We start from the raw sequence: 21,680 nt of genomic DNA, 5'->3' as shown, positions 1-21,680 counted from the left end.
TGGTCTCTCATATATCAGTTGAAACAAAGTTTAAGAACAATGTCTAAAAACACATTCTACGATACGAATGAGCTATAAGAAATTAGGATAAGATTATCGCGCGTTATAAAAATAAATTGCCATCATACGTAATTAATTATAAAATAATGTAATTGATAAAATTACTAGCAATCTTTATTCAATAAATTTCAGTAAAAATCTACACACACAAATTGGAAAAAAAATGTTTTCTATAATCTTCTTTTTTTAATTTAGATTTAAATTTACTTTTGCAATAAATACAATGCGTATCAAAAGAATTTATTAAAAGTTATTCAACTTGATGTGTTTAAGCTCATCCGTTTAGAAGTAACGGATTTATCTACAATCTATAATCTACAATCTACAATTTACAATTTACATCTACAATCTCTACAAATCCGTTACTTTAAAATTAAATAAAAGTTTGTCACTCACCGGCACTGATGCGCAACAGCGGAGTTGTTGGTCTTGAGGCTACGTGGCTACGTTGTCTGTAACATACAAATATAAAGTCCAAATTATAGCAGCGACCAAAATATAATTAATATTTTTCGCGCGGAATATTTTATATCCGATGCGTACAATAATAAAAAGCTCTATATAATAAATATGGAACAATTTTATAAATTATGAAAAAAACATTTTTTTCAAATAGAAACTTTTATAGAATTTATATCAAAATCTCTCTTTCTCTAATTTTCTCTTGTTTACTTCATTTAAATGATGAGACCGAATTAATGCACGAACGCGATTTTTAACAACTGATATAGAAATAATAAATATTCACCCTAGGGTTGCTCCGCTGATGCAGGATACCTCTCCTAGGCCTCCTCCTCCTCTCAAAATGTCAAGGTCGCTACGTTGATCTGTAACATGCAAATAGAAGATCCAAATTGTAACAACGCTCAAAATAATTAATATTTAAAAAATTTATTATGCGCATCGAATTTTATATTCGATGCATGTAATAATAAGCAGACGAATAAAATAAATTTATAAATTTTGAAAAAGACTACTAATAACTCTAATAATAACTCTCGTATAAAAATTATAATTTCAAAATAGAAACAAGATTATAACTTTCATATATAAAATCTTTTTCTCAAATTCTCTCCTGTTTAAATCATAAATAAGTCATCGATAAAAAATCAAATTACTATATCACGCGATTTAATTGCTTAATTTAAATTGCACGTACGCGATGGATAAATAATTAATATACAAATAAAAAATTACTCACGACAGGGTTGTTCCGTCGATGCCCGATGCCTCTCCTAGGCCTCCTCCTCCTCTCAGGTTGATTCACACACGCGATACTTAAACGGCACTCCCGCACTTTTATTAAAAGATTACTTCCGCACTTGTACGCGCGATACTTTGAACGACACTCGCGCACTTTCGAATTTCGGTACGATCGAACCTCGCTTCACGTGAGAATCACACTTCGAGTCGACAAGTCGGGAATTCACCGATTACTTCGAGCAAAGGTTAAGCGGAAGCGGAAGAAGACGAAATCGATCGATGGAATAATCGCGAATGGGGTTCGCTCGACTCTTGACCCGCGCCTGCTCCCATCGAGGGCCGACTAGAACATCGTTAGGAACGATTTCATACGAACCACCAAGTCTCTATCATACAGACTGAGCCGGGTTTATCGTAAGGCTGGTAGACGGGTCGAGAATGAAGATACCCACCTTCTACGTGCTAACAATCTAGCATTTCGAAAGCGGGAGATCAACTTCTCTAGCGAGCGAAAATCGAACCTAATTAGAACAGCCGACTCCTCAGATGCCAAACATGTCAGTATTTCTACAATGTGCTGTTAGACGGTACAAGAGAAGGGACCCATTAACGACGATTCCAAAGCGATCGACCGAACTCTAACCGATTCGGGCCGAACCGTTTGTCGGAGCAGAACGTGCCCTCAACAGCCGATTCTCGAACCGAAGTTCAAGATTAACCGCGCGAACATGCATCTATACTATGCACGAACATACGTTGCTACGCGGCCGGCATTCACCTCAGCCGCGATACTGAGGCGTTTTAACGTTGCGCCTACATTAATATATTAAATTTATTAATACATAAATATTTATATAATATATATAATATTAATATAGTATTAATATTAACTGATATTAATATAAAATTAATTATATTAATAGGTATTAATATATTAATAATTGCAACGCTGAGAGACATCCCATTTAGTCGGCGACAAAGTGTGATTCTCGGTGACAATCGTGAAAACGAGATAAAAGTCCAACGCGAAGACGCGACGACGCGAAAACGCGATACCGCGACAACGCGACGCATCGTTGCTCGTACGGCACGATGACGGCAACGACGACGCACTAATGTGCGTTCAACGCACAAATGCGCGTGCCACATATGAGCCATTGTGCGACTCGTGGCAATGCTGTAGGGACACGCGACGCGAAAGACGCGAAAGCCGTCCGCGACACGATGACGGTGCCGACGACGCGACAAGCCATCCGCGGCACGATGACAGCACCAACGATACGACGAGCCGTCCGCGGCACGATGACAGCAACGACGACGCTAGGTACTTGGTTTCCCCTTCACAGTAAACCTCGAGGACCCTTAGGACCTTAAGGCATACCGTCCAGGTACTGAAGCCACTCCACCACGTCAAGGTGTACCCATGGAGGGTTATTTTATACAATATATAATTTTCTAATATAATATATAAAACTTAAGAGAGAAAAAGATTGAATTTTATAATTGAGAGATTAGTCTAAAGTATCGGACAAAATATTATTAAATTTGAAATATTTTTAAAGAGATAATTATTGCTTATAAAGGAAAAAAAAGATCACGACAAAACAATAAATTACAATTTTGATTCCTGTCACTTCGACTCTGAGTTAAATGTATATCACCCGAAATACGCGCTTCGAAATTTATCGTTGCGATATAATTATGTATTATTTAAGATATATAAGATAAAAGATAATTAATTTTATTTATCGTATCAAATTATTTTCCGATACTTGTTGCAACCTCGTTTAAAAAAGGAATTTGATAATGTCTCTTTACTATCTTACTGTTCGAGTGTCGCCGTGACAATGATTAACCATAAATAGTAATACCTTAATAATAGCGCGCTAATTTTTATGCCGCCAAGGCCGAATATCATATTACTGATAATTCGCAACCGAAAATATATTTTGCGTATTATGAACAAGCGGAATATTAAACTATACAAATATTTTAAATTATACATCAATTATTTAATAAATTAATATGTCTCGAAACTTATCGTCATTTTAATTATTCGGACCTGCGATTCGACTATTTTTTTATACGCTTTCTATCCGAATCATATTTAAATCGTCGAAAAGTTAAATGAAAAAGCAGAACGGACGAAATATAATTAAATCTTAATTATTTTTAGAGAAATATTTATTATTTATAAAGGGAAAGAAACATCGCGACAAAACAATTTACATTTAAAATTTTGATATCTATCATTTCAACTCTTGATTAGATGTAACACAAATACACATCACGCGAAATACGAGCGCGTATACCGTCCACATTTATATCGCGCTATGACTGGCTTCATAGCGCGATATAAATTTCTGATTATATTTTCTTTCCCGCAACAACTTTTCTCTCAACAATATTACATTACACGCTTTAATACTATTATTCAAGTGTATGAGTAATAACAAAATCATGATACGTAAACAATACACTCTCAGAAAGGATTTCTGATAACGAGACAAAAAATATACTTGACATATTTAATCGTATCACAACCTTATGCGGTATAAAAATAAAACAATTTTAAAATTAAATCAATAATTCCTTTTCTTCTCTCTCGAATTAAATAAGATTGTCTTATTATCTTGAGACAAGAGTAACATATACAAATCTAAGCTTATATATAGTCTTGCATTTAGAATAACTCGATGTTAGAAATTTCGCTACAAATTTCCATCTTCATCTTTGTGAGAAAATTAACGGGATAGCACCGAGAGCATTTTATTCTAGATTTAAGAATTTTCCATTCAAGATTAAAATATTCCTTTTTCAATAATAAATATGATTGTCGCTGTATCGATCCTATTTCATGATAGATTGAAGAGTAATAGCATTAGATCCGGAAATCTTTTCTGTGGGTGTAGCGCGCCAATTTTTACGCCGCCAAGACCGAGTATCATATTATTGAAAAGTCGTTGCCGAAATATTTTATATGTACAATTATATTATATATGTATATATATACGCGGAATATATTAAAGTTTATATAAAATATATTTTAAATTATGATTAATTATATATTTATTAAACGATTGATGTATCGCGAAGTCTTGTATTAATTACTCGATTTTGCGAATCGATTGTTTAATTGCTCGATCTTAATCCGAATCATGTTTAGATGCTGTTAAAAGTCAAACGATAAAGCGTCGAAAATATATTTAATTTTAAATTTTATTTTTGAAGAAATAATTATTTCTTATTGTGGTAATGTATTTAAAAGATAAGTAGATAATCATCTTATCAAATTATTTTCCGGTACTTGTCGCGATCGCGTTTAGAAAACGAATTTGACGGAGCGTCTCGCACAAAACTACTTTACTGCGCGGATGTCGTCGTGTGAATGATAACACATAAGAAAGGAATTTGATGTCGACGGAACGTCCCACCCCACTATAGTTCTTATTCAAGTGTCGCCATATGAGTAATAACAAAATCATGATACGTAAACAATAGCGCGCCAATGTTTACGTCCCACCAAGGCTTAATACCATGTTATTGAAAAGTCGTTGCCGAAATATTTTATATGTACAATTATATTATATATATATATATATATATATGTGTGTGTGTGTATATGTATATATATATGTATGTATATATATATATATATATACATATATACGTGAAATATTAAAGTTTATAAAATATATTTTAAATTATGATTAATTATATTTATTAAACGGTTGATGTATCGCGAAGTCTTATATTAATTACTCGATTTTGCGAATCGATTGTTTAATTGCTCGATCTTAATCCGAATCATGTTTAGATGCTGTTAAAAGTCAAACGATAAAGCGTCGAAAATATATTTAATTTTAAATTTTATTTTTGAAGAAATAATTATTTCTTATTGTGGTAATGTATTTAAAAGATAAGTAGATAATCATCTTATCAAATTATTTTCCGGTACTTGTCGCGATCGCGTTTAGAAAACGAATTTGACGGAGCGTCTCGCACAAAACTACTTTACTGCGCGGATGTCGTCGTGTGAATGATAACACATAAGAAAGGAATTTGATGTCGACGGAACGTCCCACCCCACTATAGTTCTTATTCAAGTGTCGCCATATGAGTAATAACAAAATCATGATACGTAAACAATAGCGCGCCAATGTTTACGCCCCACCAAGGCTTAATACCATGTTATTGAAAAGTCGTTGCCGAAATATTTTATATGTACAATTATATTATATATATATATATATATATATATATATATATATATATATGTGTGTGTGTGTGTGTGTATATGTATATATATATGTATGTATATATATATATATATACATATATACGTGAAATATTAAAGTTTATAAAATATATTTTAAAATATGATTAATTATATTTATTAAACGGTTGATGTATCGCGAAGTCTTATATTAATTACTCGATTTTGCGAATCGATTGTTTAATTGCTCGATCTTAATCCGAATCATATTTAGATGCTGTTAAATGTCAAACGATAAAGCGTCGAAAATATATTTAATTTTAAATTTTATTTTTGAAGAAATAATTATTTCTTATTGTGGTAATGTATTTAAAAGATAAGTAGATAATCATCTTATCAAATTATTTTCCGGTACTTGTTGCGATCTCGTTTAAAAAAGGAATTTGATAATGTATCGCGCTCTATTACCTACTCTCTTTCTTTCGCTTTCATGCTCCCACGAAATCTTTCGATCCGTCATGCACGAGAGATGCACAAGAATGCGACACGGTTGTCGTGTATATAAAATAATATACGCGAGGATTTAAAGCGCGATCGAGTAACATAAATATAGTTAAGACAATTGAATAATTCACTGATATACAATCATATATAATATACAGAAAAAAACAACTTTTGTATAAATTGTGCTAAATTTATGAATTAAATAAAACGTCTATTCAAATTAATGGGATTACTTTTGCGGATTACAAAATATTTAATTTGTAATTATTATTCAATATTTATTTTATAAAATGTAATATAAAAATATTTGAAGTATATTTTATGTAAATCCTTTACTCGATCATCAAGATTTCTTAGCGTACTAATTATATTAAACAATATATATATCCATTTTTTCCTGATATTTTAACGTCAAATATTAAATTACATTTATATATTTACTAATTGATATTTTATTAAAATTATATTTTTAAAAATACTCTGACTCTTTTTTTCACATTTGTTATTTTATACATATATTACACACATACATTAATATGTATATCTATATATAAATGTTACAATTTCATTACCTCGAGATTGAAATTTGACTCACCGGTACGATGCGCAACAGCGGAGTTGTAGTACACATGTTGAAATCTGTAAAACATAAATATAACCAAATTATATAAAACTTATAATAATATAATAATATAAAATGTTTGAAATAATTATCCAGAAAAAAATTGTCAACGTATAATTATATATAAAATATCATGAAATATTAATGTTCCGATCTGTTAATAATATAGTGATTGCTCCTGCAAGGACGGGTAAAGATAAGAGGAGTAAAATTGCGGTGATTATAAAATCGATCATACTAATAAAGGAATTTTATCAATAGAAATATTTATATGATGTATATTTATAATTGTTGAGATAAAATTAATCGCCCCTATAATTGAGGATATACCAGCAATATATGTAGGAAGAAAATAGTTAAATCTACAGAAGGACTATTATGAAAAATATTGGATGCGAGAGGAGGATAAATTGTTCATCCTTGTTCCTGTACCTTCATTAATATAATTTCTTAAAAGTAAAAGAGTTAAAGATGGAGGTAATAATCAAAATCTTATATTATTTATACGAGGATAGGCTATATCTGGAGATCCAAGTATTATAGGAATTAAAAAATTTCCAAATCCACCAATTATATAAATGGTATTACTATAAAAAAAATTATAATGGAATTATAAAGAAAATGGTTAGTAACTATTGAATCGTAAATTTGATCATTATTAATTAGTGAATTTGAACATCCTAATTCTAATCGGATAATTATTCTTATAGATGATCCAATTATTCCCGCTCACATTGAAAATAAAAAGTATAAAATTCCGATATCTTTATGGTTTGTAGAGTATAGTCATTTGTTCATAATTTAATATTAATTTAATATTAATTTAATGGTAATTTAATATTGATTTAATAATTATTCAGTAATAATTAATTAAAATATTAATATATAAGTATTATGTCTGAATTAAGGTAATAAATTGTAAATTTATTTATGAAAGTAAGTTGTTTTCTAATACTAATAAATTATTTTATAGTTTAGGTAAAAATATTATATATATATAAATTGCAAATTAAAAGAAATTTTTAAAAATATAATAAATTAAAATATAAGAATTATAAAATATATTATATATTAAACTTTGAAGGTTTAAAGTTTTTATTAACTTAAAATCTTAAAATAATTTAAATAAGTAAAATTATTAAAGATATAATTATTCTAAAATATGTTAATAATGGTAATTTTTTAAAATTAATAAAATTAAATTTAAAATAATAAATATTATTAAAAAGTTTAGATTTAAAAATAAATAAAAAAAAAATATAGTTATATTTATTAAATTAATGTAAGTATACATTAAAATAAAAGAATTTTAGGCATTCTAGATAGATTAAGAGATAATATTAGGCATATTAAATTAAAATTAATGTAGGAGTAATTATTAAAAAAAAAATAAGAAGATAATTTAAAATGGGAATAAATAAGGCAAGTAATAAATAAGATTAACCTATAAATACATATGTAAATTAATCATAATGAATTTTTTAAAAAAATTAATATTAATATTCATCTGGTTTGGTTAATTGATGAGTATGTCGATAATATTTTAAAATTAAATAAATTGATTATTTTAATGACAGAGATATACGAGGATGAAAGAATTAAAATATATATGAATAAATTATTAATTTCAATAATTGAAAGTATATAAAATGGAGTAATTTTTTGAATAGTTAATAAGATAAATAATGTATTTCATGGTATAGTTATAGATATTAGAGGTATTCATAAATGAAAAGGAGGAATTCTTAATTTTAGTATTAGGGACATAATAAAATTTAAAATAAAAAAGTTATTGTTAAAAAATAAATTATTAATTATTAATGAAAAAATTAGTATTAAAGATGCTATAACTTGAATAATATAGCATAAGAAAATTATTTTTTTATTAATTAATTTTATACACAAGTGACAAATGAATAAAAAATTATTGATTTCTATAAAAAATCATGTTATAAATAAGTCGGAAAAAAATTAAGGAATTAAGGCAAAATTAACTAAATTTAAAATAATGACAAATTTATTAAATAAATTTAAAAAAAATAAAAATAAATATTATAATGTAAATAATTTTATTAATTAAAAATTATATTATATATTTATTTAATTTATAATTATAAATTAATAATAATTAATTTATTAATAAAAAAAAATAAATTAATTTATATTTTAATGTAAGGTGCATAAAAATTTTTGAAGTTTTTTGTGATAGTTTAATTCTATTAAATATAATTGTGTGTGTATAAATAATAATTTAATTTTAATTAAACTAATAATCAATTATTTTATTATTTTATTGCAATTTAATGAAAATATTTAATTAAAATATATAATTTATTCTATCAAAATAATCTCTTTTCAGGCATATCATTTATATTATTATAAAAAAATAAGAGATATTAATCTGTGGTTAGGGTATGAACCTAAAAGCTTTTTATTTAGCTTACTTATTTTAATAATAATATTTTATATTATATATAAAATAGATATAATTGTTTGTTACATTAAATTAATTTGAAAATAGAATTTATATGCGAATGGAGATAATTATTTGTTGAATAAAATTTTGAGAGGTGTAATCCTCGGGGAGCGTGGAATCAATAAATTTGTTAATTTAAAATTTAATTTTAATATTTTTTTACATAGAATTTATTAGTTTGAAAATAAAATTTATTTAAAAATATATATTTTTATGTATAATAAAAATAAATAATTTATATATATATATATATATATATGTAAATATATATATATATATATATATATATATATATATATATATATATTGGTCTTTATTAAAATATAAATTTATATAAGTTTTAGAAAAAAATTGATAAATAATAATAAAATTAAATTAAAATTGGCGAAAATTCAAAGATTTTAGGCAAAAATGGAAAGTTTATGGAAATATTCATTAATTTTAATTATTTATAATATATATATATATATATATATATATATATATATATAATAAATTTAATGAATTTTTATTTATAAATAATTATATAATTATAATTAAAAATAATATAAAATAATTTACTATTAATCATTAGTAATATATTTTATTAAAAATAATGTTAAATATTAAAAACTTAAAGTTAAAAAAAAAAGAAAAAAATTAATAAAAATTATTAATAATTAAGAAACTGTATTTAATAATTATTAATTTAATTTAAATATACGGGATTAATAATTAAAAATTGATAGCCATTATTAATAAATAAATCATTAATTAAATTAATTTTTATATAATAATATATAATTATATATTATATAATTGAATGTATATATATAATTATTATTTAAATAATAATATATTATAATTAATATTAAAAATTTAATATTAACAATTATTAATTAATTAGTAATTTTATTATATGTGTGAATAAATAAATTAATATCAGTAGGAAAATCTGTAGTAAGGGGAGAATATTATAGGATTTGAGAGTGAATTAAGAATTTAATACCAACGATTATTAATTAATTAGTAATTTTATTATATGAATAAATAAATGAAATAAAATAAATTTTTTTTTATATATTTATTTTTTAATTTGATGTATAAATAAATTTTGATATAATTTAATTTATAAAAAAATTTAAATAATTTTTTATAAAGAATTTAATATATAAAATAATTATTTTAATGAAAATTCATAATAGAAATTTAAAATTAATTATTAATTAATAAAAGTGCCAGAAATTGCGGTTAAACTTAAAATAAAAATAAATTAAATATAATTAGTTAAAAAGATATAATTTATTTAAAATTTATTAAATTAATATATTAAATTTATATATGGCGAAATATAATAAATATTAAAAATTTAATTATTTTAGTAATAAATAATATTAAGTAAATTTATTTAAAAATTAGGATTAGATACCGTATTATTTTTATGAAAAATTTATTAATTAAATATTAAATGTTTAACCATTAAAAATAAAAAATTTGGCGGTATTTTATAATTTTAGAGGAACTTGTTAATTAATTTGATAATCCACGAATAGATTTACTTAATTAATATATTTTATGTATTGTTGTTTAAAAATTATATTAATAGAGACAAAAATTGATAATTTTTTATATTAATAAATTAATTATAATTCAAATGAAAATGTAGAATAATTAAGATTTTAATGAGTTACAATTAATTTAAATTATATATATATATATATAATTTAGATAAAATTTAAATTTTATAATGAATTGGATTTAAATGTGTAAATTTATATAAATTTATAAATTGAATTTTTTTTAAAGTATGTACAAATTGCCCGTCATTTTCATTAATTTAATTTATGAGAAAAGTCGTAACAAAATAAATATATTGGAAAATGTATTTAGAGTTTTATAATAAAAATTAATATTTAATTATATAAAAATTAAAAATTTTAGTTTAATTTAAAATAATTCATTTACATTGAAAAGAGTAATATGTTAAATGAAATGTATATTAAAATTTTAATAAATAAATAAATAATTTTTTTTTGTATTTAATAAAAATAATTTTTAAATGAAATTTTATAAGATTGAGGTTATTAATTTTATATTTTAAATAATAAATTTTTATTACGTTTTATTTGGTTTTAGTAATGATATTAAAATAATTATTTTTTAAATTATAATTTAAAGTAATGTAAATAAATAATAATTAAGTATAAAATAGTAAATTTTATTTATTGTACCTTTTGTATGAGGATTTATTAAATAAAAATTTTATAAATAAAATTTCTCGATATAAGAAGAGTTAAATGAAAATGAAAGTTAATGTTGAATAATTATTTAAAATTTTTATTTAGTGAAGAAATTTTATTCGGTTTTTTTGGTATCTAGTTTTTTTTTTATATAAATTTAATTTAAATATAAATTGTTAATTATAATTAATTATTAGTAAATTAATTAAATATAAAAATTTATATTAAAAATTTACGAGATAATCTGTAAGTTAGTTTAAATAAGGGTGTATTAAATAAATTAAAAATAAGTAGTAAATATATTTTTAAAATTTAAAATTATTTGAAAAAATTTAATAATTTATATTTATTTATTTATTGATTATTAATTTAATTTAAAATAAATTTATTTATAAATTTTAATAATTTAAAAATTATATTTAAAAATTTAATTAATTAAAAAAATATATATAATTATAAAAATTATTGATTAATTATGATAAAATTAGTATAAATTTTTAATAAAAAAATAATTTAATTATTTTAAATATAATAAATTTATTAGAGGAGTTAGGCAAAAATTATATTAATTATTAATAAAATTAAGTTCACCTGTTTAATAAAAACATGATTATATTATAATTTATGATTATATTTTAAAATTTATTCTGCTCAACGATAAACATATTATTAAATAGCCGCAGTATTTTGACTGTGCAAAGGTAGCATAATCAATTGTTTTTTAATTGAAGGCTGGAATGAAGGAATGAATGAAATTTAAACTGTCTTTAATAAAAAATTAAAATTAAAATTTTAAGTAAAAATGCTTAAATATTATTATGGGACGAGAAGACCCTATAGAATTTTATATATGTATTAATAATTATAATTAAGTATTAGAATTATTATTTGATAGTATATTTTATTGGGAGGATAATTAAATTAAATGAACTTTATTGTTATATATATATATATATATATATATGAAAAATGAAATTTGCAATTTTTATAGATTACACAATATTTTATACATGATTATACATATGAGCAATTTTTGCCGAAGATTTCGAGCAAGTTATATATAAATTTCAAAGTGGGAAAAATAATGAACAATAATTAATTGCATTATATTGCTCAATAATAAATATAAAAAGATTGACTTTATCGCGATGAGAAACAAGCAATCAAAATATATTTTACGAATAAGAAATTAAATAAATTTTATACTACTCACCCCACGGTTGCTCCGCCGTTGCCCGATGCCTCCCCGGGCCTCCTCGTCCACCTCACTTCTTTGTCCTCCTCTTTTTAATGGTCGACGCGCGAATAACAACAATGTCCGGGATGCCAGGAATGTAAACACTAACGCTGGAATGTAAACAATAAATTTTTGTTACGCGACTAAAGTCAACCATATATAGCAATTAATAATCGCGCTGCTCGACTCGTAACCATTTTAATCCATATGCATGTTACGTTTAATCGACGACGATCGAGAAGTTTTAAAACAATAATTTTCTTCCGTTATTACAATTTAATATAGAAAAACAAGAAATAACTTGTCTAGAATTTAATCTTTATAATTCTTGTGATTATGTTACGAAGGATACTACAAAATATGCACCGAGTGATTCGCGCTGCTACCTTCATTCGAGTGTCGCCGCAATGAGAAGCAATGACGTCACGGGACGTAAAAGAATAACGCACCGCCGGCGCCGTAAAATAGGAGTACCGAACTTTTATTACGCGATTGACAGTTTTATTGATTGTGAGGTTTAGTAGATTAATAGATTAAGAAGAGGCATACCGTTCTGTAATAGTTAGTATCTGTCGCAATAATATTAAGAAGATTAATTACCGCGAGATGTACGGAGCGACTCACACCACTACCTGCTCAGTCGAGTGTCGCCGCGCGAATGACGACAAGGTGAAGGGTAGTATAAAAGTATAAATAATAGCTAAGTTAGTACAAACAACAGCGGCGTACGCCGCAAAAAAGGAGCGGCGAATTTTTGTAACGCGATTGAAAATTATTGAAACGAGCGATTAAATTGGATCGTATATTATATAGCAAATAATAATTAATAATCGCGCTGCTCGACTCGTAATCATTTTAATCCATATGCATGTTACGTTTAATCGACGACGATCGAGAAGTTTTAAAACAATAATTTTCTTCCGTTATTAAAATTAACTTGTCTAGAATTTAATCTTTCTAATTCTTGTGTTTATGTTACGAAGGATACTACAAAATATACACCGAGTGATTCGCGCTGCTACCTTCATTCGAGTGTCGCCGCAATGAGAAGCAATGACGTCACGGGATGTAAAAGAATAACGCACCGCCGGCGCCGTAAAATAGGAGTACCGAACTTTTATTACGCGATTGACAATATTATTGATTGTGAGATTTAATAGATTAAGAAGAGGCATACCGTTCTGTAATAGTCAGTATCTGTCGCAATAATATTAAGAAGATTAATTACCGCGAGATGTACGGAGCGACTCACCTCACTACCTGCTCAGTCGAGTGTCGCCGCGCGAATGACGACAAGGTGAAGGGTAGTATAAAAGTATAAATAATAGCTAGGCTAGTACAAACAACAGCGGCGTACGCCGCAAAAAAGGAGCGGCGAATTTTTGTAACGCGATTGAAAATTATTGAAACGCGCGATTAAATTGGATCGTATATAGCAAATAATAATTAATAATCGCGCCGCTCGATTCGTAATCGTTCTATTCTATACACGTTTAATCAACAATAATCAAAAAATTTTGAAATAATAACTTTGTTCTGATATTACGATCTAATATAGAGAAAGGAGATATAACGCGTCGTTCGGAACTTTATTATTTTATGTATCGTGTGAGAGAGAGAGATTCATTGAAATTGCACAATCAATATTTTACTATCTTTTTCTAAGATGTGTTCATTAAAGGCGGAGCAGCCGTATATAAAGTCGTAAATGAATATAACTTTAATTATATTAAAGCTACATGGCGGGCCGAAATCGCGACGCTTTTCCGAAATCATTTGCGTCAGGTACATTATTCGCTTTGATTTCGATTACCGTTAAAGATATCGATATTATTCAAAAAAGACATTGTTCTACATGCTGTCCGCTACAAGGATTGACGCATTAAAATTTTGAAATTAATAAGCTGACGATTATTAAAGGCATTAAGCTGGCGAAAATCGCGACGTCTTTTCCTGGAAACGACACGCGAAGGCTCGCCGGACGATTCTCGGAATCGGTGGGAGACGGAGGGGGGATGGGGAGCGAGTTTCCGATCGTCGCGAGCGTCACGCAATTATATAGACTGTGTTCCGAAATTTATCGCTAGTACTGAAAATCTCTAACATGCATAATATGACCCCTAGAGATTTCCGGTACTGGCGGTGAATTTTAGAACACGATCATAGTTGATTTTTCGACATATTTCGGTTACAAAACTTTGGAGGATTGACGCATTAAAATTTTAAAATTAATAAACTGACGATTATTAAAGGCATTAAGCTGGCGAAAATCGCGACGTCTTTTCCTGGAAACGACACGCGAAGGCTCGCCGGACGATTCTCGGAATCGGAGGGAGAAGGAGGGGGGATGGGGAGCGAGCTTCCGATCGTCGCGAGCGTCACGCAATTATATAGACTGTGTTCCGAAATTTATCGCTAGTACTGAAAATCTGTAACATGCATAATATGACCTAGAGATTTCCGGTACTGGCGGTGAATTTTAGAACACGATCATAGTTGATTTTTCGACATATTTCGGTTACAAAACTTTGGAGGATTGACGCATTAAAATTTTAAAATTAATAAACTGACGATTATTAAAGGCATTAAGCTGGCGAAAATCGCGACGTCTTTTCCTGGAAACGACACGCGAAGGCTCGCCGGACGATTCTCGGAATCGGAGGGAGACGGAGGGGGGATGGGGAGCGAGCTTCCGATCGTCGCGAGCGTCACGCAATTATATAGACTGTGTTCCGAAATTTATCGCTAGTACTGAAAATCTCTAACATGCATAATATGACCCCTAGAGATTTCCGGTACTGGCGGTGAATTTTAGAACACGATCATAGTTGATTTTTCGACATATTTCGGTTACAAAACTTTGGAGGATTGACGCATTAAAATTTTAAAATTAATAAACTGACGATTATTAAAGGCATTAAGCTGGCGAAAATCGCGACGTCTTTTCCTGGAAACGACACGCGAAGGCTCGCCGGACGATTCTCGGAATCGGAGGGAGAAGGAGGGGGGATGGGGAGCGAGCTTCCGATCGTCGCGAGCGTCACGCAATTATATAGACTGTGTTCCGAAATTTATCGCTAGTACTGAAAATCTGTAACATGCATAATATGACCTAGAGATTTCCGGTACTGGCGGTGAATTTTAGAACACGATCATAGTTGATTTTTCGACATATTTCGGTTACAAAACTTTGGAGGATTGACGCATTAAAATTTTAAAATTAATAAGCTGACGATTATTAAAGGCATTAAGCTGGCGAAAATCGCGACGTCTTTTCCTGGAAACGACACGCGAAGGCTCGCCGGACGATTCTCGGAATCGGAGGGAGAAGGAGGGGGGATGGGGAGCGAGCTTCCGATCGTCGCGAGCGTCACGCAATTATATAGACTGTGTTCCGAAATTTATCGCTAGTACTGAAAATCTCTAACATGCATAATATGACCCCTAGAGATTTCCGGTACTGGCGGTGAATTTTAGAACACGATCATAGTTGATTTTTCGACATATTTCGGTTACAAAACTTTGGAGGATTGACGCATTAAAATTTTAAAATTAATAAACTGACGATTATTAAAGGCATTAAGCTGGCGAAAATCGCGACGTCTTTTCCTGGAAACGACACGCGAAGGCTCGCCGGACGATTCTCGGAATCGGAGGGAGAAGGAGGGGGGATGGGGAGCGAGCTTCCGATCGTCGCGAGCGTCACGCAATTATATAGACTGTGTTCCGAAATTTATCGCTAGTACTGAAAATCTGTAACATGCATAATATGACCTAGAGATTTCCGGTACTGGCGGTGAATTTTAGAACACGATCATAGTTGATTTTTCGACATATTTCGGTTACAAAACTTTGGAGGATTGACGCATTAAAATTTTAAAATTAATAAACTGACGATTATTAAAGGCATTAAGCTGGCGAAAATCGCGACGTCTTTTCCTGGAAACGACACGCGAAGGCTCGCCGGACGATTCTCGGAATCGGAGGGAGACGGAGGGGGGATGGGGAGCGAGCTTCCGATCGTCGCGAGCGTCACGCAATTATATAGACTGTGTTCCGAAATTTATCGCTAGTACTGAAAATCTCTAACATGCATAATATGACCCCTAGAGATTTCCGGTACTGGCGGTGAATTTTAGAACACGATCATAGTTGATTTTTCGACATATTTCGGTTACAAAACTTTGGAGGATTGACGCATTAAAATTTTAAAATTAATAAACTGACGATTATTAAAGGCATTAAGCTGGCGAAAATCGCGACGTCTTTTCCTGGAAACGACACGCGAAGGCTCGCCGGACGATTCTCGGAATCGGAGGGAGAAGGAGGGGGGATGGGGAGCGAGCTTCCGATCGTCGCGAGCGTCACGCAATTATATAGACTGTGTTCCGAAATTTATCGCTAGTACTGAAAATCTGTAACATGCATAATATGACCTAGAGATTTCCGGTACTGGCGGTGAATTTTAGAACACGATCATAGTTGATTTTTCGACATATTTCGGTTACAAAACTTTGGAGGATTGACGCATTAAAATTTTAAAATTAATAAGCTGACGATTATTAAAGGCATTAAGCTGGCGAAAATCGCGACGTCTTTTCCTGGAAACGACACGCGAAGGCTCGCCGGACGATTCTCGGAATCGGAGGGAGAAGGAGGGGGGATGGGGAGCGAGCTTCCGATCGTCGCGAGCGTCACGCAATTATATAGACTGTGTTCCGAAATTTATCGCTAGTACTGAAAATCTGTAACATGCATAATATGACCTAGAGATTTCCGGTACTGGCGGTGAATTTTAGAACACGATCATAGTTGATTTTTCGACATATTTCGGTTACAAAACTTTGGAGGATTGACGCATTAAAATTTTAAAATTAATAAGCTGACGATTATTAAAGGCATTAAGCTGGCGAAAATCGCGACGTCTTTTCCTGGAAACGAAACGCGAAGGCTCGCCGGACGATTCTCGGAATCGGAGGGAGAAGGAGGGGGGATGGGGAGCGAGCTTCCGATCGTCGCGAGCGTCACGCAATTATATAGACTGTGTTCCGAAATTTATCGCTAGTACTGAAAATCTGTAACATGCATAATATGACCTAGAGATTTCCGGTACTGGCGGTGAATTTTAGAACACGATCATAGTTGATTTTTCGACATATTTCGGTTACAAAACTTTGGAGGATTGACGCATTAGATTTTTAAAATTAATAAGATGACGATGATTAAAGGGATTAAGCCGGCAAAAATCGCGACGCTTTTGCCGAAATTATTTGCGTCAGATACATTATTCGCTTTGATTTCGATTACCGTTAAAGATATCGATATTATTTAAGAAAGACAATGTTCTACATGAGCTCCGCTACAAGGATTGACGCATTAGATTTTTAAAATTAATAAGCTTACGATTATTAAAGGGATTAAGCTGGCGAAAATCGCGACGTCTTTTCCTGGGTCATTCGCGTCTAATGAATCTATTAATAATTAATATAATTTTTGCCTAATTTCTCTAACAAATTTATTATATTCATATAAATAAGTTATTTATTTTTATTAAGAATATTTATATTAATTTTATCATAATTAATCAATAATTTTTATAATTATAAATATTTTTTTTATTAATTAAATTTTTAAATATAATTCAAATTATTAAAATTTATAAATAAATTTATTTTAAATTAATATAATTAATAATCAATAATAAATATAAATTATTAAATTTTTTCAAAAAATTTGAAATTTTAAAAATATTTGTACTACTTACAATTTAATTTATTTAATATATATTCATTTAAACTAACTCACAGATTATCCCGTAAATTTCTAATATAAATTTTTATATTTAATTAATTTATTAATAATTAATTATAATTAACAATTTATATTTAAATTAAATTTATATGAAAAAAAACTAGATACCAAAAGAATCGAATAACATTTCTTCAATAAATGAAAATTTAAAATAATTATTTAACATTAACCTTTATTTATATTTAACTCTTTTTATATGGAAAAATTTTATTTATAAACTCTTTATTTAATAAATCCTGATACAAAATGTACAATAAATAAAATTTACTATTTTATACATAAATACCATTCATTTACATTACCTTAAATTATAATTTAAAATAATTATTTTAATATCATTACTAAAACTAAATAAAATATATTAAAAATTTCTTATTTAAAATATAAAATCAATAATTTCAATTTTATAAAATTTTATTTAAAAATTATTTTTATTAAATATAAGAAAAAATAATTTATTTATATATTAAAATTTTAATATATAATACATAAATATTATAAAATATTAATCGTTTCAATGTAAATGAATTATTTTAAATTAAACTAAAATCTTTTTAATTTTTTATAATTTTATAATAAAATTTTTATTTATTAAAATTATTAACATTATAATATTTATTTTAATTTTTTTTTAATTTATTTAATAAATTTTTTATTGTTTTAAATTTAATTAATTTTGCTTTAATTCCTTAATTTTTTTCTGACTTATTTATAATATGATTTTTTATAGAAATCAATAATTTCTTATTTATTTGTCACTAATGTATAAAATTAATTAATAAAAAAATCATGTTTTTATATTATATTATTCAAGTTATAGCGTCTTTATATTAATATTAATTTTTTCTTAATAATTAATAATTTATTTTTTAACAATTATGACTTTTTTATTTTAAACTTTATCATAAAACTTTATTAAAATTTAATACACGTACGTATATATATATATATATATATATATATATATATATATATATATATAATTATATTATATGCCAAAGAGATAGAGAAAGAGAGAGTATATTGTACGTATATAATTTATGTTAATGTTTTATTTTATTAGAACTCTGTCGCACAGAGTTAAATTATAGAAAGCTGGAAATTTAATGCTTCAAGATCCGCAAAAGTATCAGGATAACACGATAAGCAAAGAGGTAGCAAAGAGGTAAATTATAGAAAACGGGAAATTTAATGCTTTAAATTATAGAAAGTTCTTCACGTCTAACATATTCTTCGCTTAGTTCTCGTCTACCATTAAAGATATCGATATTATTCAAAAAAGACATTGTTCTACATGATCTCCGCTACAAGGATTGACGCATTAGATTTTTAAAATTAATAAGATGACGATTATTAAAGCGATAAAGCGGGCCGAAATGGCGTCGCTTTTGCCGAAATCATTTGCGTCAGATACATTATTCGCTTTGATTTCGATTACCGTTAAAGATATCGATATTATTCAAGAAAGACAATGTTCCACATGATCTCCGCTACAAGGATTGACGCATTAGATTTTTAAAATTAATAAGCTTACGGTTTTTAAAGGAATTAAGCTGGCGAAAATCGCGACGTCTTTTCCTGGGTCATTCGCGTCTAATGAGTCTATCTCTTAAAGCACACAGCAATCTTTAAAGAAATTAACGCGTCGTTCGGAACTACATTATTTTACTGCGTGCTATTGAAATTACGCCATTAATATCTTACGAATTGTATCTTTTTCTACGATGTGTTCATTAAAGGCGGAGCAGCCGTATATAAAGTCGTAAATAAATATAACTTTGATTATATTAAAGCTACATAGCGGGCCGAAATCGCGACGCTCTTGCCGAAATCATTTGCGTCAGATACATTATTCGATTTGTTTTCGATTACCGTAAAAGATATCGATATTATTCAAGAGAGACATTGTTCTACATGATCTCCGCTACAAGGATTGACGCATTAAAATTTTAAAATTAATAAGCTTACGATTATTAAAGCGATACAACGGGCCGAAATCGCGTCGCTTTTGCCGAAATCATTTGCGTCAGATACATTATTCGCTTTGATTTCGATTACCGTTAAAGATATCGATATTATTCAAGAAAGACATTGTTTTACATGAGCTCCGCTACAAGGATTGACGCATTAGATTTTTATAATTAATAAGCTTACGATTATTAAAGGGATTAAGCTGGCGAAAATCGCGACGTCTTTTCCTGGGTCATTCGCGTCTAATGAATCTATCTCTTAAATCACAGTAATTTTTTAAGAAATTAACGCGTCGTTCGGAACTTTATTATATTATATTATTCAAGTTATAGCGTCTTTAATATTAATTTTTTCCTTAATAATTAATTTATTTTTTAACCATTATGACTTTTTTATTTTAAATTTTATCATATCTTTAATATTAAAATTAAGAATTCCCCCTTTTCATTTATGAATACTTTCAATATCTTTAACTATGCCATGAAATACATTGTTTATCTTATTAACTATTCAAAAGTTACTCCATTTTATATATTTTCAATTATTGAAATAAATAATTTATTTATATATTTTTTAATTCTTTCATCTTCATATATCTCAACCATTAAAATAATTAATTTACTTAATTTTAAAATATTATTAACATACTCATCAATTAACCAAACCAGATGAATATTAATATTAATTTTTTTTTTAAACTTATTATGCTTAATTTACATATTTATTTATAGGCTAATCTTATTTATTACTTGCCTTATTTTTCCTCATTTTAAACTATCCTCTAATTTTTGTTTTAATAATTACTCCTATATTAATTTTAATTTAATATGCCTAATATTATCTCTTAATCTATCTAGAATCCCTAAAATTCTTTTATTTTAATGTATACTTACATTAATTTGATAAATATAACTATATTTTTATTTATTTTTAAATCTAAACTTTTTAATAATATTTATTATTTTGAATTTAATTCTATTAATTTTAAAAAATTACTATTATTAACATATTTTAGAATAATTATATCTTTAATAATTTTACTTATTTAAATTATTTTAAGATTTTAAGTTAATAAAAACTCTAAACCTTCAAAGTTTAATATATAATATATTTTATAATTCTTATATTTTAATTTATTATCTTTTAAAAAATTTCTTTAAATTTGCAATTTAATATTTTTATTTAAACTATAAAATAATTTATTAGTATTAGAAGACAACTTTATAATTAATTAATTAAATAATAAAGTTATAAGTCACTTGGTAATAGTATCAAAAATTAGTTAGGAATAATAAGATTCTGTATAGAAAATAATTACAGATCATACTTGACAAAAAGAAAATCTCAGAGAAATACAATTA

This window comes from Polyergus mexicanus, unplaced genomic scaffold (assembly GCF_030449975.1).
Source record: "Polyergus mexicanus isolate NDT 795.1 unplaced genomic scaffold, iyPolMexi1.0 SCAF_24, whole genome shotgun sequence".
In the NCBI taxonomy this organism is placed as follows: Eukaryota; Metazoa; Arthropoda; class Insecta; order Hymenoptera; family Formicidae; genus Polyergus; species Polyergus mexicanus.
Note: the sequence above shows the minus strand (reverse complement) of the source record.